This window comes from Parasteatoda tepidariorum, chromosome 8 (assembly GCF_982258835.1).
Source record: "Parasteatoda tepidariorum strain Cologne lab strain chromosome 8, Ptep-v5.0, whole genome shotgun sequence".
Taxonomy (NCBI): domain Eukaryota; kingdom Metazoa; phylum Arthropoda; class Arachnida; order Araneae; family Theridiidae; genus Parasteatoda; species Parasteatoda tepidariorum.
In genome coordinates, this window is record NC_141762.1 from 48,139,308 (window position 1) to 48,164,821 (window position 25,514).

General features: G+C 30.5%; 1 protein-coding gene and 1 long non-coding RNA gene across 2 annotated transcripts in view; both read right to left on the bottom strand.

The window, feature by feature from the left end:
* Window positions 1–17,783, bottom strand: part of mrj (DnaJ heat shock protein family (Hsp40) member B6 mrj) — a 56,951-nt gene extending 39,168 nt beyond the window's left edge. The window contains exon 1 of the mRNA XM_043046813.3: window positions 17,586–17,783. The gene's annotated coding sequence lies outside the window, so the exon portion shown is untranslated. The remainder of the gene's footprint in view (window positions 1–17,585) is intronic.
* Window positions 17,784–20,494: 2,711 nt separating this feature from the next.
* LOC147806123 (uncharacterized) lies at window positions 20,495–21,855 on the bottom strand. Its single transcript, XR_015428728.1, has 2 exons — window positions 21,658–21,855; window positions 20,495–20,639 (listed from the first exon to the last, which is right to left on the bottom strand). It is a non-coding gene; the product is annotated as an uncharacterized LOC147806123 (long non-coding RNA).
* Between the last annotated feature and the right edge of the window lie 3,659 nt (window positions 21,856–25,514).

The window sequence follows — 25,514 nt, forward strand, 5'->3', positions numbered from 1 at the left end:
AATAACTGCCTAAAGTGAATCAATTAATAACTGCTAATAAATAAGAGTTAAGTTTTAATAAAATTACAATATTTATTGAAAAACATATTAATCATGTTCAGCTCAAACAATTAAGTATAACATTCCTCATGTGGTTTAACATTCTAATTTAAACATGACAATGAAAATCATTACTAATCATTTTAATACAATAAAAAAGATTCTCTGGAGCAGGGAAAGATAAAAAAAAAATATTAAGTTTTCATTTCATATTAAGTTAAATTAGCACGAGCACGTGGCACAGCTACCACGAAGTTAAGTTTAATTATTAGAATTACTTATTTGATAGGATCCTACGGATTTAATAAATAAAAAAAAAATTAATTAGTTTATTTAAATTTAGCGTTAGACGAAGCAATATGAAAAGAAATAGGAAAACTTATCGTGATGTCCATCGGGAGATAGGGAAGCGTCCGTCCCGCCGCGTTAACTTGATTCGGACCCTGCAGGCGCCAGTCACGACCATCACCTCGGGAAGCTAAGAGAGAGAAGAAAAAAAACTCTCCCTTCGTAGATCGCGCGCCACACCGTCCACGCTGCACAGGTTCGATGACGACATTATTTCGTCACAGCTATAGCTACTACCTATTGGTGGTTCGCTCGTACGTCAGAGCGGGAAAAAGAGAACTTGAAAACAGGGAATAAATAATTAATGAAAGGGATTTAGGGAAAACAAACATTACCTGCTCCAGGTTGAAATAATACCTTAACCTGCTTCCAGAGATTTAATACCCTAATATAATACATAGTTTTTCTTCATTTCCAAAATACTTGATTATACATTCACATACATTATGATGTCTGGCTTTTAAAGCAAAGCCCAGCGATATAACAGACCAACCGGGTAAGGGAAAAAATATATATATTATGTACACAGACATACATATATATATTTTTAAGCAAAAGAAGACTTTTTCAAAAAAATTTTTTTTTTTTTTTTTTTTTTTAAACTTTCAGACTGACGTCACATATTATAATTTGAATCTGCCTTATTACCAAACATCATAGATAACATATCATAACAAATACAGTAAATATGACATAACCTTAGAGAGGGGAGTTCGGGGATCTGAGGGGAGGAATTGCACCCAAGAGGACAAATTCTGGAAATTGTCTTAGCTAACGAAACTTTGTCATTGAGGATGAATTTTTTTATTAAGTGTTCACAAAAGATCCTCTTCTGTTTAGCATTTCACCTGCTTGGAATGTATCTGTCATCTTTCGAGGATTCACTGAGGGTTCCTGGATTTAATGGTTTTTCAGGAAAGGAAAAAAAAAATCCGGGATTCAGAGTCAAATACGTCTGCCAATCTTCCATCATGTTTTTGGTTTTTGAGTACTAGTTCGGTGTGTGTTGAGGGTTCCAGGCGCCATGGAAGCCTTTTTCCATCATCATTGCTTTGGTAATCAACTATTTATTCCTCGAGTGGCCAATCCGGGGATTTCAACATTTCATCACGTTTAGCACTGAAGGGGAAGTTGTCTTGTAAGGTAAATTCTCTCCTTTGCCTCACAGTTGATCAGGCTACGAGAGCAGTAGATAGGAATTTCCTTTCGTTTCAGGTCTCTGTCTGGTCTTACTTCTTTTGTAGTTGGACCACAAAATAGTCAACTAGATTATCTGAGGTAAAGTTTATGTTATGAAGAATTTCTTAAGGTGATTCATCATGTTTGACAGTCCTATCAAGAGTTCTTTCTATTTGGAGCTTTCAACAAGATTTCTCAAGAATTTCTGTTGAGAAGGGAACGGTGAGGGGAAAATGGAAGAACTTATCCTCAAAAGATACAATTCCAAGCTCAGAAAAACCCAAACACCCAAATTAACATTTTTAACACACATACATAAAAACATTCGTACAAAAATTTATGTTACTTCTTTTTTTTTTTTTTTTTTTTTTAAACCTTATTTGTTTTGTTTTGACCTTAAGTTATAACCATGCGTGTTGTCTTTTTTAGAGTCCAACACTTTTACAGCAGTCTCAAAGTTGTTTGAAACCTCATTAGTGTTTCTTTCTTCAACTAATAAGTTAGGGAATTCTATTCGCTTTGGTACCTTTACTATGCGGTCAACATGTACCAATTGTGTCTTACTGATATCCCTTACGTCTTCGATTTCAAAGTTTACTGGGGATGTCCTACTTTTAACCCTAAAAGGACCTTTATTTGGTTTCGCGAACTTTCGTGTTAAGCCTGGCGAAAGCTGGGGAGTGTAAAGATACACAATATCATTAACCTCTATATCTTTTATTTTGCTAACTTTTTCTCGTTGCTTTTCCTGTTTTAATGCTGACGTTTTTAAATTTTCCTCGACATTTTGGAACGACTTTTTTAATCTCAAGGACAAATCGTATACATACTCTCGATGATCAGCATATGAAAATGTTTTTTCATTTGTTAGAACGTCTTTTGGGAGTTTAATTTCGCGTCCATATAGCAAAGCAGCGGGGGAATAACCAGTTGAAGAATGGATTGCGCTTCGATGTGCCATAAGTGCAAAAGGTAAGTGCCTATCCCAATCGTTATGAGTCTCATTAACCAAATGACTCAAAGAATTAATAAGCGTTCCGTTCAAGCGTTCGACCACTCCGTCTGTTTGCGGATGGTAGCTGCTCGTCGAATGTTTTTTAATACCTAGATATTGATATACTTTCATTATTGCCTGAGAGAGGAAGCTGGTTCCACGATCAGATATTATTTTTGATGGAATACCGTGACGTGAAATGAACTCTTCAAGAACACGTGCTACTTCATCAGTTTTTATGTTAGGGGTTGCAAATGCTTCGGGATAACGTGTAAAATAATCACTAATTACTAAAATAAATTTATTTCCGGAATACGTTACGGGGAGTGGACCCAGAGCGTCAATTGCTATGCATTCCATAGGCTCGCTGGTAACCGGAATTCTCTGGAGGGGAGCAAGTTTATTTGGTTTATGGGCCCTTTTTCCAACGCAAGATTTGCAGGTTTTTATGTAATTCATAATATGTTTATACATCTGAGGCCAATAAAATGATGATTTAACTCGTTTTAAGGTTTTCGTGAAGCCTTGGTGAGCAACAGCTGGGGAGTCATGACACAGATTTAATATTTCGGGTATTAATGTTAAGGGGATTACTAATTTATCGGGATTGCCTTGACTATTATTACTTTTTAGAGTACAGAATAAGTGTTCATTTTTAATAAAATAGATCACGGGTAAATCACCTAGATCACTACTGTTCGTTTCGATTAGTTTGAATATTCTGCTACAATGGGGGTCTTCTCTTTGATGAATTTTTAGTCTTTCTCGGAATTCTGGGGAGAAACTAGTACTCACAATATTATTTGTACTTTCTACATACCTAGATAGATAATCTGCTGTTAGATTGGATTTCCCGGGTTTATGAATAATCTTATAGTCAAACTGTTGTAAGGTCATCACCCACCTCGCAATTCTAGATGTAGGGTCTTTTACATTTAAGGCGTAGGACAAACTAGCTTGGTCACAGTATACCGTGAAATGTTTTCCATATAAATACTGTTTAAAGTGGGTAACACCAAAAACGACACCTAACATTTCTTTCTCAACTGTCGAATAGTTTATTTCGGGATTTTTAAGTTTTCTACTGGCATATGCGACGGGATGAAAAAATTGATGTTCATCTTCCTGACACAGAACGGCGCCTAACGCATATTTAGATGCGTCAGTGAATATTGTAAATGGTTTCTCGAAATTTGGCAAGCTTAAACAAGGCTGTTGTGTTAAAACAGTTTTTAATTTATCAAACGCGGATTGCGTTTCAGGAGTCCATTGAAATTTACAATTCTTTTTAGTCAATTTAGTTAACGGCAATGCAATTTTTGCATAGTTTTCTATAAATCTGCGGTAAAAACCGGTAACTCCAATAAAGGACCTAACATGATCAGAGTTTTCGGGAACTTTAAAATTTTCTATTGCACTAATATTATCTTTATCTGGGAAGACTTTACCGTCGGTTATTAGGAAACCTAAATACTTTATCTTTGTTTTTAGAAATGAGCATTTTGATGGTTTTAATTTCAATTTGTGTTGGCGAAGACGTTCGAAAACCAGCTGTAATTTTTTGTAATGCTCTTCTTCGGTTTTCGAGGCTATTATAATGTCATCCAAATATACGGCTATTTGCAAGGGTTTTAAACCTGATAAAATTAAAGACATTAATCGTTGGAAGCTGTTTGGGGAGTTTTTTAACCCAAAGGGTACCCTATTCCAATCGTAGAGACCGTGCTCGGTGGCAAAAGCGGTCTTATATCTGTCGCTAGGATGAATTTTCATTTGAAAAAACCCACTGCATAAATCTAATGAGCTAAATAACGTTGCGTCAGCCAGATTATCCACCAAATCGGTAATGCAGGGTATGGGAAACGAATCGGGTAAGGTTTTTAAATTTAATTTCCTGAAATCGGTGCATAAGCGGTATGATTGATCTTTTTTCTTCACTAAAACCACGGGGGCTGCATATGGTGAATCACTTGGGCTAATTATACCAATATCAAGCAATTCATTAATTTGTCTATCAAGTTCTTGTTTTAGATGGTGTGGTACTTTATAGTGACGTTGCCTGACAGGAATGTCATCCGACAAATCAACTTTGTGTAACAGCGTTTCACATCCCTCAGATAAATCTGTGACCGAGTGAGCAAAAACATCCTTGTAAACTTTTAAAAATTCCAACAATCTATCTCTTTGTTCAGCATCTAAATGATCAAGCTGAAAATTTCCACCCCAACACTCAAAATCCTCTCCAAGTTGAGCTGTGTCAATACTATTACATTTATCCTTATTTGGTACAAATAAACATTCCATTTTAGCGAGGGACGCGTTTTTATTAATATGGATAGGGGTTTCACCTACATTCATGACATTTATAAATAGTTTATCAGAAGCCAAAGAAACCGTTCTTGCAATTAAAAGATTGTCTATATTTTTGTTGGGCAAAAGAAGTATTTGTTCAGTATGTTTACTGAATTTATGTTTGTTACGAACGGGAATTACCAACTGTGAGAAAGGGGGTACTACAGTCTTTTGGGTCGTAAATAAGGAAATACCTTTTTCGGACTCACAAGTATTACAAGTTTCAGTATTATTTGCATGAGCGAAACTTATATCAATTTCACTATTTCTTAGGTTTCTAGTATTACAATCTAAAGTGAATTTATTTTTACTTAACCAAGGGTAACCTAATATTATGTCATACTCTCGAGATAACCTGGGCAAAACAAAAAATTCTGCAGAAAATTTTACGCTATCAATTTTTAGATCTAAGTTTATTGACTTGTTGATGTTAACAAGACCTCCATTAAAATTTTGTACTTCTATCCTACAATTTTTCTGTTTGTCAATCCAATTAAGTTCTTCTAACATATTCTCTGAAATTAAATTAATTGTAGATCCGGTATCCACGAGAGCAAAATAATTTAAATTTTTAATGTCTACCTTAACAATTGGTAAATTCTTAGAAATATTAGCGTTAGGAAAAAATTCTGAACTCTCCACAGAAAGTGTACTTTTGTTTGCATTTTCATTATTTAAATTTGGTTCCTGATTTAACACCACGTGAGGGGTATCCACAGAGATAAGTGGTGCAGTTACCTCACCCCTAGTTAGTTTAAATCTTTATTTTTCTTAAAACAATTCTCTACTGAATGACCTATACGTTTGCAGTAATTACAATATGGAACTGGGCAATTCTTTGCTAAATGTCCCAATTTTTTACAGTTAAAACATTTCTTTTCAGACTGATTCTGATAACGATTTCTAGCACTATGTGTTTGACGCGGCTTCTCTCTATATTCCCGATTGTTTTGTTCGGTATCGAGTTTTGTTTGCATTTTAGAAATTGTTAGTGTAAGCTGTTCGATTTTTGTACTTAGATCATCTATTTTGGCTGCTGTATTGTCTTCCGATTTAGCTTGAATTGCTGCCGCTAATTGCATTGGCTCAATTAACTTAAAATTTTCCTCAAACGTAAGAGTATGTTTTTTAAATTCATTATAACTATCTAGTGCGGTCGATGCAATTCCTCTTAACAATTCAACCCTTAAACCTTGCTTAGCAGCGGATAACAAAAGTTGTTCTCTATAACTTTCAAACTCTTCACCGCCATTACCTGGAATACAGTTATATGATATCCCTTCTAAACGGCTGAAAAACTGGCGTGCATTTTCACAAGGCAGCTGATATGCCTGTGTTAATTTGGTTATATACGAAGCCATATTCGATTTAGTTTCAAATCTTTCCCTTAACGATTTAACTAACAATTTAAAATCCTTAGTGTACCTTAACTCTCGCTGAGTGGATACGAATTCCTGAGCTTCGCCGATAAGGCGTAACGAAAGAGCCAAAATTTTGTCATTATCATCCCATTTACAATAGTCAGCAATCGAATTAAATTTATCTATAAAAGCAGAGAAATTAGAATTTCCGTCAAACGATGGGATCACGGGTAAGAACTCAGAAACTGTGTGACTTTTGACTACTGGAATAATGTCTATTGTTTTTACTCCCGTAGAGTTTGTAGAAAGACCTTCTAACTGGTTATCAGTCATGTCTAGTTAAAGAACGGAAAAACCAACACTCAAAAAAAAATATATAAACTAAAATTTTTGTCTTAGTGAAAGTTTACCTAAAAATAATTGCTATTTTGAAAGCATTAATCTAATTAGCTTTGTAACCACTAATATTAATCTCATCAGGGGAATATATCACACATTCACATAAATATACCTTAATACCAGTAATACTAATAACAAAATAACACACAAATGAAAATAACATGCATCAAATTCAAAATCATTTGCTGAACATGACGTTAAAAGAATGTTTTTTTTTTTTTCTAAATATTACTATTTACTGAAATAAAATTTTTCCTAACAGGTGTCTCGGCACCATTTGTTATATTTGCTTTATGGAGACATATAACAGTACCTAAAAATGTGTCTTTCATTAATTTGAATTGCGTTGTGAATTTGAATAACTAGTTAGTGGAGAAAAATGATTAATATTCCTTGATAATTACTCATCACTATCGAACCGTTTCATTAATTTAATTATGAAATTAATTAAGAAAAAATTAGAATTAACAATTTACTATTCTAGTTCAAGTCTAAATCAACACGTGTGGATCGACACGTGCTTCACTAATACTTAAATCTAATTGCATCTAGGCTTAGATTTCTTAATAAAATTATTTATCTTGATTTAATGTTTTATTATTTTTATGCAATCAAAGTAATTCAAGCATTTTCCTCCAAATAAATTATTTAAGCCAGTGTTTCCCAAACTTATGACTTTTGTGTACCCTTTCTAAAATTTTCGTAGCGCTGTGTACCACTAATAAAAGAATGAATATATTTTTTACTATAAAAAAATTGCACAAAAGTTAAAAATCCCAACTGACTGTTGACACCACTAATTATTAACAGCTAACTTTGCAAAAAATAGCCAATAGAAAATAGATTTTCATGGCTAGCTTTGTTTTTAAATAAAATTTTCGTCTGTTTCAAGATATTTCGCATAAGAACGCGTACCCCCGTTAAACTATTCCCGTACCCCTGGGGGTACACGTACCACACTTTGGGAAACACTGATTTAAGCTAATCTAAAATCAGGTTCGAGCCTGTCAGGAAAATATTCAAATATATAACTAAAAGCTACTAAAGTCACAATAACTGCCTAAAGTGAATCAATTAATAACTGCTAATAAATAAGAGTTAAGTTTTAATAAAATTACAATATTTATTGAAAAACATATTAATCATGTTCAGCTCAAACAATTAAGTATAACATTCCTCATGTGGTTTAACATTCTAATTTAAACATGACAATGAAAATCATTACTAATCATTTTAATACAATAAAAAAGATTCTCTGGAGCAGGGAAAGATAAAAAAAAATATTAAGTTTTCATTTCATATTAAGTTAAATTAGCACGAGCACGTGGCACAGCTACCACGAAGTTAAGTTTAATTATTAGAATTACTTATTTGATAGGATCCTACGGATTTAATAAATAAAAAAAAAATTAATTAGTTTATTTAAATTTAGCGTTAGACGAAGCAATATGAAAAGAAATAGGAAAACTTATCGTGATGTCCATCGGGAGATAGGGAAGCGTCCGTCCCGCCGCGTTAACTTGATTCGGACCCTGCAGGCGCCAGTCACGACCATCACCTCGGGAAGCTAAGAGAGAGAAGAAAAAAAACTCTCCCTTCGTAGATCGCGCGCCACACCGTCCACGCTGCACAGGTTCGATGACGACATTATTTCGTCACAGCTATAGCTACTACCTATTGGTGGTTCGCTCGTACGTCAGAGCGGGAAAAAGAGAACTTGAAAACAGGGAATAAATAATTAATGAAAGGGATTTAGGGAAAACAAACATTACCTGCTCCAGGTTGAAATAATACCTTAACCTGCTTCCAGAGATTTAATACCCTAATATAATACATAGTTTTTCTTCATTTCCAAAATACTTGATTATACATTCACATACATTATGATGTCTGGCTTTTAAAGCAAAGCCCAGCGATATAACATATTGGTGTGGAAATTAAGTGAGGGGGCTACTAGCTCAGTCGCTGCCCATGTCGTCAGACCGGGGTCAAAATTTCGTGCCATGCCGATTATGGCCTCTAAAAGATAGAGCTCTAGAACAGTACTAGGCCATGGTTGTGTACAAATATATTAGTGTGATATCTACTAATATAGTTGGACATATATGTAGATAAAAATAATAATATTCTGCATTACCTGTTATAACCTATTGATAACGGTTTGAGTGCAATCCTTAAAGTAAGGACAACGATTACTCTTTACGGATAGAAAATGTGTTGTCAGTAATTTCTAAAAGAAAGATTGCACTGTAAGAAACAGCGAACTACAAGAAACAAGGAACGTACTCATAAGAAACAATTAGCAACTTTCAGGTGACAGGAAAATAAAAGGAACTTTAGCACATCAAATTGAGAAAATGCTAATCAACGTCCTTCTCTAGGAGAATTTATATTTTCCATTTCTTTTCAAATTCAAAAATTAGAATAATTTTTAACTGAAGGGAGATTTATCATAATACGCGATTAGCCATGAGTCACAGTCCAATTAATTAAAACTGTTCAATGCATAGAGCTGTAATACAAATAAACCAAGCCGGCAGTTCTATTGTCTATCGCTAAGCCAAAACAAAATACTCTCTATTTTTCTTAATTGACCTTATGTCTATCTTAATCTGTCAAGACTATAACCTGTCAACTAATATCTTAAGAAAAAAGAACGTTCATTCGATAAAACAGAATAAAAAATCGATTATTATTATTATTATTTTGTATTTATAGTTTCACAATTATTGAATTCAAATGTAAAGACTATATAATATTTGATTAATTTAATAATTCGAAATTTAATGATTGCATAAGCACTTGCATTTAATGATAGATTGCATATTTAATGGTGGCTTTAGTTACTCTTTATTTAATGATTAATATAATTTCTCAACATTTGTTGATCGCAGCAAGTGAAATTTAGAAAAATTTCTTTAAATTTTTTTTCAACAATATTTTATAAGTTTTAAGAGCAAAATATAGATTGAATTTATATTATAATATACTTTGGTTTTCATAAATTTCAAACTTATCAGTTTTTTATTAATTTAAAACCTAAATTTTTAAACCAATCAAGAAACAAACTTTAAGATGTATGCATTTCAATGATTTATTTTTCTTTGCATAGATGAAACATTTCTAAGTACGTTTTTGTGTTCATAGAGCGGAAAGGAAAAGCAACAATACAAATATGTTTCTCATCTACTTATGAACTTTTGTGAACTCATAACATCATTATACAGTAAATGTAAAGAGATCAGGAGATATAACATATGATATATCACCTCACAAATATCTGATTTTCAAGCAGATAAAAACAATTATTCAACGCATAGACACAATCCCAACAAAATAAACCTATAAAATCATCTTGAACAATAGAGACCACCTGCAAAAATGGCGACGTAGGTTTCAAATTTACAATCAAATCTCTTCACTGTTAACTTTATAAGCTGTAAGAAGAATAAACTCGTGGAAATCCTAACATGGATACAACACACTATACTCGGAGGTCTGATAAGATTCGTAAAACATTTATTACTTTCCGTACGTCGAACTTCTTCACCTCCTTTAAAGAGGTGGAAAACACACCTGATTTCCTTTTTTATCTGTCAGCAAACGATACCTTGTAACAATAATTTGTTGTTCTTTCGCTTTTGAATATTATTGTTATTTTGTTCTTCAAATGTTTTTTTGTATTTGGAGTGGAATATTCTTAAATTATATGTGTAATTATAACAAGGAGCACTGCACATGATTTAAAAGGAAGATTCAAATTTAGATTTATTATTTTTAAATACCCGATTAGGATTAAATAATAATAACAATAATTTAATTTGATTATTCGGTAAGTTGTAAAAGTTTTAAATTTTCTTACATCAAGATTAATGTAATTTTTTATTGCTATCACTTTTTCTGAAAAATTCATAAGTTATTTGGAACAAGTTTAATGTCATAGCAGCGTAATGTAAGTTCGGTAAATTGACAAAACTTCATTTCTCATTTTTTAAAAAACAAAACTGTAATAACAAACAATCTATACTTTCATATTAGAAAGTAAAATAACTGAAGTCATATTTTTAAAATAAATATGTTAAAATTTGCATTGCATCTCATTAACTAGTATTGCAGATTAATTGGCTGCAAAAATCTTTATTTTGATTACATTACATATTTCTTTTCTTTTGATCTGGTCTTTTGATTATAATATATAACACTTTCTGTCAGTGCTATAGAGCAGGGGTTTCCGACTTACATGAGGCCGGGGGCCAGAATTAAAAACACGAATCAAATGGCGGGCCGCAAGTTTATCAAAATTTTATGTAGGCCTTTTTTATGTTTGAAGGGACATAAAATATTACTGTCAGATTTTTACAAAACAAAAAGTTATACAAAACAAAAATATTGAATTACAAATCAAAATAAGATGTAGATTTTTGTTTGTTTGTTTGTTTTGCTCATTTACGTCGCACTAGAGCTGCACAATGGGCTATTGGCGACGGTCTGGAAAACATCCCTGGGGATGATCCGAAGACATGCCATCACAATTTTGATTCTCCGCAGAGGGGATGGCACCCCCGCTTCGGTAGCCCGACGACCTGCACGCAAAGTTGAGCACTTTACGATAGAACAGTTTAACGAGGAACAATACCGCACACCCTCGGTCCCTACGCAGACTGATCCAAGTGGTCACCCACCCGCGCACTGTCCGCAGCCAGTGATGCTTGACTTCGGTGATCTGCTAGGAACCGTGTCTTAACGATCAGTCCGCTGCGGGACAAGAAGTAGATTTTTAAAAATATTTAATTGTTATTAATAACATTTAAAAAAATATTAAATCAATAATAAAAATTCGGGCTACAAAAACTTTAATGCGCACCCATGTATTAAGCAATTAATGTAATAAGATATCTAATTGTTGAGATCTAAAGTTTTAAAAAGTTTGGTATTAAAACTTACATAGTAGTAGCACTCAAAATATTCAATGAGAAAATTGAGGTTTGTCTGCTGCAACCACCAGAGAATATATATTTACATTTTAAATGTAAAATTTACAAATGTGTGTGTAAATATTTTCGTCCAAAATGAGTGGTTTCAAAAAGTTAAATAGGAGAATTTCTTCGAGAAAAATTCTGATAAGCACATGCTAAATTATATTCACAAAATACAAAAAAAACTAATATAAAAAAGAGCAACATACACAATTATTTTTGTATTTTAATAAATATTTTCTTGGGTGCAAAACCTGAGAAATAAATTTCATTGCACCTTTGGTATGTTAAATTTCACAGAAACGAAGAAATTAGGATTTTATTAACGAGAAAAGTATTTTAAACCCATATAGACTTTTTACGAAAATTGTCAGCAAAAAAATGACAGCTAATATATAGTTCGCGGGCCACAAAAAAAGGCCTCACTGGCCGGATGCGACCCCCGGGCCGCTAGTTGGAAACCCCTGTTATAGAGTATTATTAAGTGCTTAATATTTTATATACACTTGTTTAAATATTTATTTATAAATAAAATTAATTAAATGAATAATATTTTAATAGACAAACTATGGGTTCTTATGAACAAACATGAACCAGCCAAGAGTCAGATGAAAAATGCAATGATGGTCAGAAAAAGAAAGAAAAAAATAATAATTTTGACAGCTTAGCTTTATAAAAATGACATATAAAAATGACAGCTTAGCTTTTTCTTTATGCAAAGCGTTTTTAACTAACGATTTTGTAAATGGTGAGTTTTCATAATCGTTTTCAAATTTCCGATGACTAATTTTCATTAATGAATAAAATAAGGCGTATCAAGAAGCTTTTTGTGGTTATAACTAATAATCCAGAATTTGAAAACGATTTTGAAAATTCACCATTTACAAAATCGTTAGTTAAAAACATTTTGCATAAAGGAAAAGCTAAGCTGTCCTATAAAAATGATTTATCTTTTTTTTTTTTTATCTGATCATCATTGCATTTTTCATCTGACTCTTTGCTGGTTCATGTTTGTTCATAAGAACCCATAGTTTGTTTATCAAAATATTATTCATTTAATTAAAATATTATTTATTAAAATATTTCTTTTAATTTATATTTCAATTAAGATATTTCATTTAATTAAAATATTATTTATTAAAATATTATTCATTAAAATTATTTTCAAATTCTTGACACCTAATTTTCATTAATGAATAAAATAAAGCGTATCAAGCGTATCACTAATAACAGTAGTTACAAAAATTACTTATAAATTTTTCAAATTTCGAAAATTAATTTAACATATTTTTCTTAGAAAATATGAAAAAATAGCATTTTGTATTTTCCTACTTCATGAACTTTAAATAAATTTATTTGCAATAGACATTAGTTTAAAAATTACAAACAAAATTCACAACAAATTTTTAATAGTGTTAACGTTTCTATACAAATTTTACTTTCTTTGCCTGTTGCAGGTAAATAAATAAGTGGGCGATTCATTGTTCTATTACTAAAACATACTTAACCTATCACACTAAAACAAAACTTAAAACAACGACAAAAAAGAACATTTTATTTTCAAACGATAAAATTTTGAAAGCTTCGAATTTTCAAAACTTGTTTATCTCTGACAACGTGAATAATTACAAATTTGTGAAATAATTGTTTTTCCTCGAAAGACCCTGGTGAAAAAAACATTAATCATTAAAATTTCGAGTAGCATTTGTTTTTATTTATTTAACCGAAATTTTGTCGACATTGTTCATTGAACCAGTTATCTAAGAATTGGCTAACCAGACAGAGAATTAAAAAAAAAAAGAAAGCTGTGGGTGAACGAAACAAAACGCCTTAAATATGGGAAGTGGGCGTCTTCAGTAGGATTATTTAATATTTAGATTTGTGGGTAAGTACTGACAGACAGCTAGAAGCTTGAAAAAAAAAGTATGCATTAACCCTCATTAATGAATTTAATTAATAGCAGAATCTGATCATTAGAATTTTTCATAGTATAATAAAATAAAAAAAATTCAGCGTCTTACGGCACAGTCTTATATGATAAATATTTATTTTTTATTTAAAATTTTTTATTCCTTTGATCACATTTATCATAATTAAGAAAATTGTTCTTATTCAATAGAAAAGTCACATGATATCATAGGGTAAAATTAATGGTCGCACGGACCACACAGTGTCGGATTAAGCGCACGAGGGGCCCTAGACCATTCAAATTTTTGGGGCCCTTAGAATAAATCTTTTTTTTCCGTAGATTTTTTACTTATTCAAATATAAAAGTATTTATGTATTTTTTCATTTAAGAAAGCATATTTAAAATTAAAATAAATAATAATAAACTGAATTGTACTTCATTTTGTTAAATTAGAACTAAAAAACAATCATAACAATTTGAAAAAATTCGAAATTTATTTAACACTTTACAAAATCAACGCTACTATAAAATTGGTATTCGAAAATCTTTTTTTCTGCTCTTGCGATCAAGAAACTCATCTATAATGTTATCAAAATTAATTTCACGGAGAGCATCTTAATTTTTTAAAATTTATTTTCAAAAAATAAATTTTCAGGGGGCCCTTAATCATTGGGGGCTCCAGGCCATGGCCTAGTCTGGCCTAATGGGTAATCCAGCACTGCGACCACAGAGCGACGAAAGATAACAAATAGCAATTAAAAAATTTCTTGCCAGTCGCCACCCCATCTCCAATTTTTTCCCCAAAAATGCACCCCATGTGCATTTTATTATTATTTCTTTAATAAATATGAAATAAATACGAATATTTCTTAATATTCTGAAAGTTAATTTACTTCGTATTGTTTCTTATTTTTCTTTTTTTTATAGATATAATTTTTAGATTTGAACTTAGTAATGATTTCCATACTTTGAGAAATACTTAAAGAAATGCCTGATCATCATCGTGTCATAGTTGGCCAGACAGCCCAATGTGAGCCAATGCCTTACTCTTAAGATTTCTCCATGACGACTTCCGATTTTAAAGAAATGCCTAGCATTATCAATATCAACAGTTGTTTTTAAAGATTAAATTTTTCCATCCTCGAAAAAGTTGCCACATATAATAAAAATATGGTGATTGCTAAAAATGTTACAGCTGGTACAACAATTTCATAACTGGCAAGGAGCAAAATTTCCTTCTTTTGACCTGTACATGATGTGATAATTGATGATTGAAAATCTACATATCCTTGCCGGTACCAGTATAATGTAAATAAAAGTTATAACTGTATTTACCTGTAATATTAGTTTATTTTCCTTTCTTAACTGTATTATCTGTTATTATTACATTGTGTATTTTAACTGATATTTGAATTTAAGAACTAAAGATCAAAAGTGTTGTTTTTAGTCCTAGATTTTTATGATGCAGCATTTTAGGATAAAGATATTAAATTATTGCTTTACAATTACTAAACGGTAAATAAATTATGTTTACTTTTTAATAATCTTTAATTAATTTCATAATAAATTTCATGCATAACTGAGTCCAATTAACCGTTCGAAATTAGAACAATGAATATAAATTCTAGATAAATATTAATAAATACCTTTTCGCCCTACTACTTATATAATCTATTCGGTGAAAAATATTTCATAAGTTTCTATAGTCGCCTAAAATTTAAAATACAAATTTGTGGATGAAGTTGAGATAGTAACCGAACAAAATTATTAAATTAGGTTAGGTACTGAAAAAATTAAAAATTAATCAGTAGAAACAAATGTTTATTAATAAATAAAAAAATGTTTGAATTGAATAATTAGTAATTTTGGTTTAATTTCAGTAATGTTTGTGGTCAAAGACGAAAATGATTGCGAAGAAATTTTGTTTGCGTTGACTGGTGCAGCATACAGAAGTCGGAGCCCCAAAGCTAGAGCATAAAATTTTAATAACCCATAGTAACAAGTGATAACATTTTATAATATATCTTTTCATTATTTAACTACAGAACAATTTAAACTAGTTTTAATCAATCGATATTTATAAAAAAAAATTTCGTAGGATTCTTTTTAATTTCAAGCTTTTTTGATATCGTAGAAAGTAATATCTGGAGGAAAAAAAGTCAATTCGTTTCTTTTGTTTACGTGTAGAAAGCAGGTAAACCAATAGGAAAAAAAAATATTTAATTTCTCTCTAAACAATTAACTATATTGAATTTTTTGTTGTTGTCATATTTGAATATTTGGAGCACAGAGTGAAAGTGCAACAAATTGCATACACTGAAACAGCGAAATTATTTCCTTTTTACTTCACATAAAAATTGTTCCTTTCATCAATATGAGAACAAATGATATGTGATATACTTCAATTTTTATAATTTAATATATTCCTATGATTAAATTGCGATGAGCGAAACAGAAACATTCTTATCTCTCAGAAGCTTCATTTATTTCCTTTTTATTATCAAAAGAAAGTGAAAACGAGAACACTAGTTCAAGGTGAATCATTTCTTCCGTTTATGGTTTGGCGGCTATGTCTAGCTTCCAGTTTTATTTCCCTCTCTCCTTTCATGGAATACCATCTGAATAAACTATGCCAACTATATAAAATTTTGAAACTTTCTTTTTCTTTCTACCAGAAAAGTGTTAGTATTTTAATTAAACAGATTACTAATTTAACCATTCATTACTAGTTATATCATTTCAAAATTATCCGTAGTTAACTCAATAATAAGCATAACAAAAAAATGAAGTCAAAGCGCTTATCAGTGTTTCTGTTAAAGAGCGTAAAAACAAAAAACTAATAAATAATTAAAAATTTCGAAATGGCGGTCATCGAACTTAAACATTAAAAGCACACGATGTTAAAGTGAATGTCAAATGAATTAATAAAGCTAAGTTAAAACATCATTTAGTTGTCTTTGAACTGTGAAATGAAAAGGTTTTCGAGAAACCTATAGAAAAACGTAGTAAAATATTTAAATTTTAAATGTTGCATTAAAGTATGTATAAGGATATTTTCCGGTTGTAGAGCTTATACTATTACTTATACTTATGTACAATTACTTATAATGTTTTAAAATTTATATTACACTCTCAACTATTTACTATTATTTATTATTTTCTTATACTTAGGTACTATCACTCATACTATTCTCATACTTATACTATTTATACTACACTCATACTATACTTATACTATACTTACACTTTGTTTTTACTATTCTTAAACTATGCTATGCTAAAGAGTTTTTGGTTACATGAGTTAAAATTGCAGATCGCAGATATTGTGCATTGCCATATATCACTCTAGTTCAAATAAGGATAACGCTACAGAAACTAAGTAGCTATGTAATCACTACAGACTGTTATTGTATGTTATTTTTAAAGGTTTTCTAAAATCTTTTTTATTTTTAATAGCTGAACAAATGAAATTTAAGACTCCAATGCCGATAAAGTTTAATATAATAATAAGTAAGGAAAACGATAAGCAGATATTTCCTTTTAATAATAGACAAGTTGACACACATAATGACATGCATTTCAATGCTTGAAAATAGATTTTCTGAAAAATCGTTTGCGTTATTTGTAAAATGCACTTTCATTATTAAATAAGTCTAAAACGATTTATAAACCTGCAAATAATTAAAGATATATTTTTTTATATATTCAGCTGCTTATTTTTTCTTCCACGCTCCTTTGTCATTCACTTTTATTTACTCAAGATTGTCGCGTGTAACCATCAACAAATTCATTTATAAAAACTTTTTTCTTGCATGTAAAAAAATTTTTCTCAGAAATTTTTTTTAAAATTTTTTATAGGCATCTTTTGGTAATCGAGAATAAGAATAACATTCTTATCAATTTGAAATAAATAGCTATTTCAAATTTTATAACCATATAAATATATGACCAGTGAGAAATATGATCAGCAGTACATTAACATACCCATGCGTCATATTTAGCAACAAATAAACAGGATAAATACTTACTGGAGGCCTTCATCCGTAACGTAACCTTTTAACTAAATAAAAAATAAATAGTGGAAAGGTCAATACTCTTGGGTCATAAGACAACTTTCCCAGAATTCCATGGCCTTTTTGCCCTGCTCTTCGTAGGAAATCGAATTGAAACTGAAAGGAAAGGCTGGATCTGTGGGTTGATCAGATGATGATGAAATGAAAACGATCTTTTGATACATGTGTAGGAATAACAGGAATTTCGCGTGTGATTTTTCGATGACGTCATAGACAAATTAAATGCCCGATGTTGTGGTGAGCATTTAAAAAGAAGTGAAATGGTGGAAATGCTTTCAAATTGGTATTTTATCTCAGTGTGTGATGCCTCTATCACACGAGAGAAAAATATGTGCAACTGCAAGTGTAACTGCAAGTGTAAGTGCAACTGTAAGTGAAATTCCTCCGTTCGGAGTTGCCGAAAGGGTTGCTTAATTGCCTGAACGGGTGCATGAAATTGGGTTACCATATTTTGTTATTTATCTTTACTTTTGGCTCATATTTAATTTTATCATATGATTCTATTATATCATAGTTTCTCAACGATGTTCGTAAAGATGCTGTAGAATATTGATTGATTTTGATTTAATTTTTTACATTTGTATTTGTGTTAAGTCTTTTCTTCAGCAGGAAATTAAAATTCTGAAAACTTTATTTCCCCATTAGTGAAGTAGCATAGTATAAAAAGGATTATGATTTCTACCTCATAATATGAGATAATATTAAGATATCATTGAATTTCATGCTGCGTCCCTAAAAAGATAAGGGGGTGAAAGGGGGATGGACTTAAATACTATCTAGAATTTTGACGATTTTTTTACGTTGATTTGAGTGACTAATGTATAAAACATGGTGCGTAGCATTTTTAAAAAGTGCTTTTTAAGTGAAGTAGCATAGTATAAAAAGGATTATGATTTCTACCTCATAATATAAAATGATATTAAGATATCAATGAATTTCATGTTGTGTCCCTAAAAGGATAAGGGGGTGAAAGGGGGATGGACTTAAATACTATCTAGAATTTTGACGATTTTTTTTATCTTGATTTAAGTGACTAAGGTATAAAACATGGTGCGTAGCGTTTTTAAAAAGTGCTTAAAGGTGCTTATTTTTGATTTTCATTTTTTAAAGGCCCTTAAAGGTGCTTTTCTTAATAAGTGTTTTTAAAAAGTGCCTTATTTTCCTTTTTCGAAAAAGAGATTTATGAAAGGGAATGTCGATTTTCGCCACATATTATGTAAAAACGTACTTTTCACATTTTTCTATTTCACGTTTTCAGAATTCATTCGTCCCGCACTGGACTGATCGTTAAGACACGGTTCCCAGCAGATCACCGAAGTCAAGCATCTTTGGCTATGGTCAGTGTGCGGGTGGGTGACCACTTGGATCAGTCTGCGTAGGGACCGAGGGTGTGCGGTATGGGTCCTCGTTAAACTGTGCTACCGCAAAGTGCTCAACTTCGCTCGCAGGTCGTCGGGCTACCGAGGCGGGGGTGCCATCCCCTCCGCAGAGGATCAAAATTGTGATGGCATGTCTTCGGATCATCTTCCGGGATGTTTCCCAGACCGTCGCCAATAGCCCATTGTGCAGCTCTAGTGCGACGTAAATTAACAACAACAGCAGAATTCATTCAACCATGATCAATTTCAGCGTACCGTCAGTCCATAGCGTATGAAAACGCCAATCATTTTACAGGTTTGGTGAAATACTTGCGAGTCCGCATGTGCGTCTAGTGAGCTGGGTTCGGTGAGATTCTTGCTCTCTCATGCTGTATTTTGCAAGATATTCTCAATTTCAGGCTTTATTTTCCACCCTCTGAAATCGAACCGAAAAATCTCTTGATCATTTTTTTAATGGCTAATATAATCAAGAAAAACGTTCTTTGTCAAATTCTAGTTATTTTATCATGATCATGTAAAGTCTGAGAATTATTTTGCATTTTGTCAATTTACCTAGAGCTTTAAAATATTTTTGAGTGCCTAAAATGTTCTTAAAAGTTGCTTATTTTTTGTTGAAAGATTTGGCTCCGCACCCTGTAAAAGCATAGTTTATTTATATATATTTACTATGTAACATGCTAGCTAGGCAAGTGCGGTATCATTATCTATGTAAACACTAAATCGAATGAGAATAAAAACAAGCTGTCTGATTTAATAGTTTAACAATTCGAAAATTTATAAAAAGTTTAATGTGTAGAAAGGACAATTTTATGACTTATACCACTTTATGCAACTGACATTGCTATCTAATCAAGTAAGGCATTTCTTCAAATTTATTTTTTAAGCTTAATTCAAAAACATAGTCCTTTGAAATAATTCTGTAGAAGAAATGATGGTTTAATGTATGAAATATAAATTTTTGAATTACCTTTCACTCATAAAATATTTATAACATCAAAACTATTAGATCTATCAAATCAATTCTATTTTTTAAATTCAGTCTAAAAAATACATAATAATCAGACTTGTCTATACTACAATGTCTCAGAATTTTATTTTCATCAAATTAATTTACATTACATGAAGGGATCATCAATTTTATTCATTTACACATTGCATATCAGGAATATCACTTTTATGAAAATTATTTTTTCCACTTTCTCAGTAAAATTGCTTTTTAAATATAAGAGGATTTTCAATGTCATACTTACATTTTATTATTGTAAAATTTATATCATTCATTATTGGTATAAGATAATTTAATTAAAAATTATAGGATTTATTTTGGGACAAATTTATTGTAATATACAGTATATAAATTAAAATTTATTTATAACTATAAAAAAAAAACAATATTTTATTAAGAACATACTTTTAATGTATCATATTATTTTGTTATAGCCCTTTACGTGTTTTGTTTTGCATTTTAAATAATACAAGAATCAATTTAAAAAATAAAACATTTATTGTCAAGTGAAACATTTAGAACATTATTCATTTTTATTTCTTATTTTTTAATTTCTTCCATAAAAACAGTATTACATCTCTTTCCTTCTTTACCAGATAAACCTTACAGGATTATACGAAATATCTGAAATAAAAGAAAGAAATCACTTTCATGATAAAATTTTACCAACACATTATTAGAATAAGGAAGATTAAATGCCATTAATTTGAAATCATTTAAGTCCTTAGGTATCCCTTTTAAACTTATTTTAAGTTTGACAGATATTTTGATTATAGTTCTAAGATTATTCTATACACTAATGAAAGATGGCAGGTGTGTTTAGTTTTGTAGTTCTTATGTTTGGATTGAAATTTGTTTCAAGAAAAATAAATTGTATTTATAAACGAAGACTCTTAAAAATGTAAGTATATTGAAAAATTAGTAAGGTACACTTACATACTTACTGTCATTATAGAAAAGCTAAGTATCAAGAGATAAATGTGAAATATAAATAAAAAGTAAAGTATCATTAGTTAACTTTGAATAATTATAAACAAAATATTATGCAAATCATCATACAAAAAAAAAAAAAAAAAATAGAAGGGATGAATGTAGAAACAGACAAGGAGATTGGGAATTTGCATTTTTAATAATTACTTTTTATATTTAATATACTACCTTTCTTGTAATACTTTTCAATAATTACTGGAAAATGGGGTAACTTTGTGAGAAACAATTTAAATATTTACCACACATATTTTCTAACTTGTTTTAAAATGAGATTTTCAAAAATTAAAAGAATTCTTAGGGAAGAATAAAATAATTATTTCACTAATAATTATAAAACTTTCAAATAATCGGACACATGCTTTTACAATCAACAGAAACAAAGATTAAAATTTAAAAATAAAGAAATATAATCATTATTATATTTTATGTTATAATAATGAAACAAAGTTTGGCGAGTTGCTTGGCGAATATTTCAAAGTAAAGCTTTTCGCCAGTATAATTCTTTACATATATAAAAAAATAGAAATTATTTCTATTTAAAGTAATTAAAACTTTGATCGGAACAAATTATAATAAGTTTTAATTTTATTAGCTTAAAATAAATAAATATTTTAAAAGAAAATTTATCGCAAAAATAATGTACTATACTTACCGATACTAAAATCGTGTGCAGGTTCCTGTTATGGTAGTACATCAACTGCATTGAGATGGTCATCTCATAGTGCGAAAGTATTTTTAATGCTTTCATTTTAAAGGAAATGTTATTATTAAACTAAAAACTTGTTCCGTCTCATCTATAAAAAAATTTCATCCGATCATCCTCTTCCTAACGTCGCCGCCATTTTTATTTACATTTGTATATGTCATCACATAAAATTGAAACGTCATAAAAAGCAAACGATCTGATTGGTTCATGAAAGAAATTGCCTGAACGGTTGCAGATATTTCGTGCAACCGTAATTTCTATATCACACGAGCGTTTTTTGGAGAAATTTTACTTGCAGTTGCACTTACACTTGCAGTTACACTTGCAGTTGCACATATTTTCTCTCGTGTGATATAGCCATGAAATCCGGGTAAGGAGTCCATATATAAACCATTGAATCACACAAGTTATACTTAACATATTTCAAGAATTGTTTTTTGGTGTTGTTGTTGTTAAATGGTGTTTGAATTAAACAGTTTGAGTTCACAATTTAACAAATGAAACAGTTCGTAAATAAAAAAAAAAAAGGTTGAGTAAATATATAAGTAATTAAAAAAATTTCTACATATACACATATCACCGGTTTTCCGTACCCGGTGATAATGATAGATATGATCTACATCTTCAAGGAAGAAGTTTTACTACGTAGTACTAGAAGTTTTCGGGAGCTAGGAAATAGCCTTGTTAAATTTTTGAAACCTGTAATGCTATTTAAAACCAATCAATCATCCATCATATACTTAATATTTTGGCTGCCTTTATATAATTACTTTAAAGAAAGATGTCATTTTTTTTGAAGAAGCAATTTTTTTGATTATATTATATATATATATATATATATATATATATATATATATATATATATATATAATTTTTCTTTTAACAATGTTTAGATTAAATGCATGGAGGAAAGAGAACATTTATTTATGAAAATTGCATTTGTGTTTCCCATCGCATTTTTTAAATCAAAATATAATATATGAATTCGCTAATAAAGATTTATTTCCTCAATAATTATTTTTCTCCAATAATCATCATCAGCGCTTAAAATAGATAATTTTAGTTTTCATATTAGAGTAAACAGTAAATGGAAGCAATTCTTAGATTTTAATATTTAATTTTTTAATAGCCAAAAAAATTGTGAATTGTAAGGTATAACAACCTTCGCATCACTTTAAAGAATATATTTTTAATTGGCAAAATACAGAATTTGAACGAAATCGGAATGTTTCTAATAAAATTAAATTTTTGATTTTTTAAAAATTCAAAAACTTAGAAACGATAAAAATTTTGTATTTTGACATTTAAAATTACATTCTCAAAACTGCTGCGAAATTTTGCATAGATGACAATAGGGTTGAAGTTAGTAGAAATAATGAGGCGCCACATTTTTTATGAAAAAAAAATGTGAATTCGAATGAGGATTGTAAGGTACTGTAAAGTTTCTTATCGTCAATAAAAAAAATTATAATTTCAAAAAGTGGAAAAAACGCGAGCATATCTTTATTCAATAATTATTTTTCAGCAAATTATAAATAGTGGTTCAAATTTTAGAGCTCTCTTATAATTTTTTCAAAAGTTGAGTTGTTGTCAATGCACAAAAATGCAGTGTTATGTACAGTGAGCAAACAAATAAATACCATGAATTACTTTTGATCTTAGTACTACTTATTGAAACTCAATCTTAATCTTAATAGTACGCGGGCCTAACCTTAAATATGGTAATTAATTAGTGCGGACGATATTTCACATTACGAATCAGCCGCATTCTGATCCTTGGTCCTAAAAATGTGGAAGTAGCCGAGCTGCAATTTCGCAACCGTCCTTGAACAGCCGGCCCAATTTTATGTTTATGACTATCAATGTTCAACCCTTGTAATTTGGAACCCAATCCAGAAGACAAAGGAACATGGATCAAGTATTAGGAGAAATTTTGCCTTCGTGAAATTTCGCCTTTTTGATAGTAGTCACCCGCATTTACTTTGTAGGGAGAGGAAAACCTCCGAAACATCCCACGGTCAGTACGACTGCAAGGGGATTCTAACTTATGATCTCTCTACTACTGAGGACAATGCATAATGAGGCTAGGACTGCAATTTGAAGAATGAGTCCCAATAATTTGGTCAAGAGAGCTGATAATAGTAAAGACCCCTTAATGTTAATTTTACTTGTTGCGTATTTCGCTATATCTCGAAAATATTTTCAACGAATTAAAAAATTTCTGCATATAATTTTTAAATTCGTTTATTCAAAGTTTCAAAATAATGATACAAAAATAATTTTAATAATTTATTATTATTTTAATGATTAATTACATTAAATTAATATATTATTTTAAAATAGTCGAAAAAAGTTTGAATTTTAAGATATACAATTTTTAAATCATTTTAAAGAATGTAATTTTATAAATAAATAGGAAATTTGAACGAAATCTATCAAAAATTCTTGAGAAATCAAATTTTATAGATACGACTTTTTTTTAAAAAATTAGATAAATCAGATTCTATTCGACCGACAACGCCAGAGCCTTCCTCTCTACCCTGTGACCCTTCCGTTCCTAGGGTAGAACAAGTCCCGCAGTGGACTGATCGTTAAGACGCGGTTCCCAGCAGATCACCGAAGTCAAGCATCACTGGCTGCTGTCAGTGTGCGGGTGGGTGACCACTTGGATCAGTCTGCGTAGGGACCGAGGGTGTGCGGTATTGGTCCTCGTTAAACTGTGCTATCGTAAAGTGCTCGACTTCGCGCGCAGGTCGTCGGGCTACCGAAGCGGGGGTGCCATCCCCTCCGCAGCGGATCAAAATTGTGATGGCATGTCTTCGGATCATCCTCGGGGATGTTTCCCAGACCGTCGCCAATAGACCATTGTGCAGCTCTAGTGCGACGTAAATTAACAACAACAACAACCTAGGGTAGAACGGAAGGGTCAGAGGGATACCGAGTTTAAGGACTTTTTTACGAGTTAAGAATTTGAAACTGTAAATGTAATTATTACTAATAAATAATCCATTATTTACTTAATATTTCAGTTATATGTTTAAAAAGTTATTTGAGTAAATTACCAGTAAAAAAAATAATAAAATTTGAGAAAAAAAATATATATACATTTATTCTAATAGAAAAATATCGAATAAGTTATGGTAAAGATTCTCATTTATAAGCAAATTGCATTAGTATTTCTCGTCGAACTCTAGAAAGAGATGTGTTTTCCTGATAATCATTCTCAACGTAAATAAGTATTCAACCTAATATTAGTCATATATATATGTATTGCTTTTTGTATGGACTGGACTAAAATATGTTTTTAAAAATTTTCTATAAATATCTCAAAACATATTTGGTTTTGTTTTTGAAAAATATGACGCCCATATTTTAATATGAAACCAATTTAAAATAAATCACATAATTCCAAAAAAATAATAAAAAAATTCGCAATGTGCTTATCCTAATATTATTTCTTTATTTGTACTGCTTTTTTCGTGGATTTGGCTAAAAAAGATTATAAGAATTTCCTATAAATATTTTACACCATATATGGGTGTTTTACATAAAACCAATTTCAAATAAATTTCTTGATTCTAAAAATTATAAGAAATTCGCAAAATGTCCCCTCCAATACTACTTCTTAGTTAGTAATATTCTAATAATCTAAATAATATTCTTAGTACAAATCGTTTTTTGAAATATTTTCTATAAATATTTCAAAACATATATGGATATTTTTGGAAAATATAACACCCATATTTTGAGAGGAAACCAGTTTCAAATAAATTTCATGTTTTAAAAAATTATAAGAATTCGCA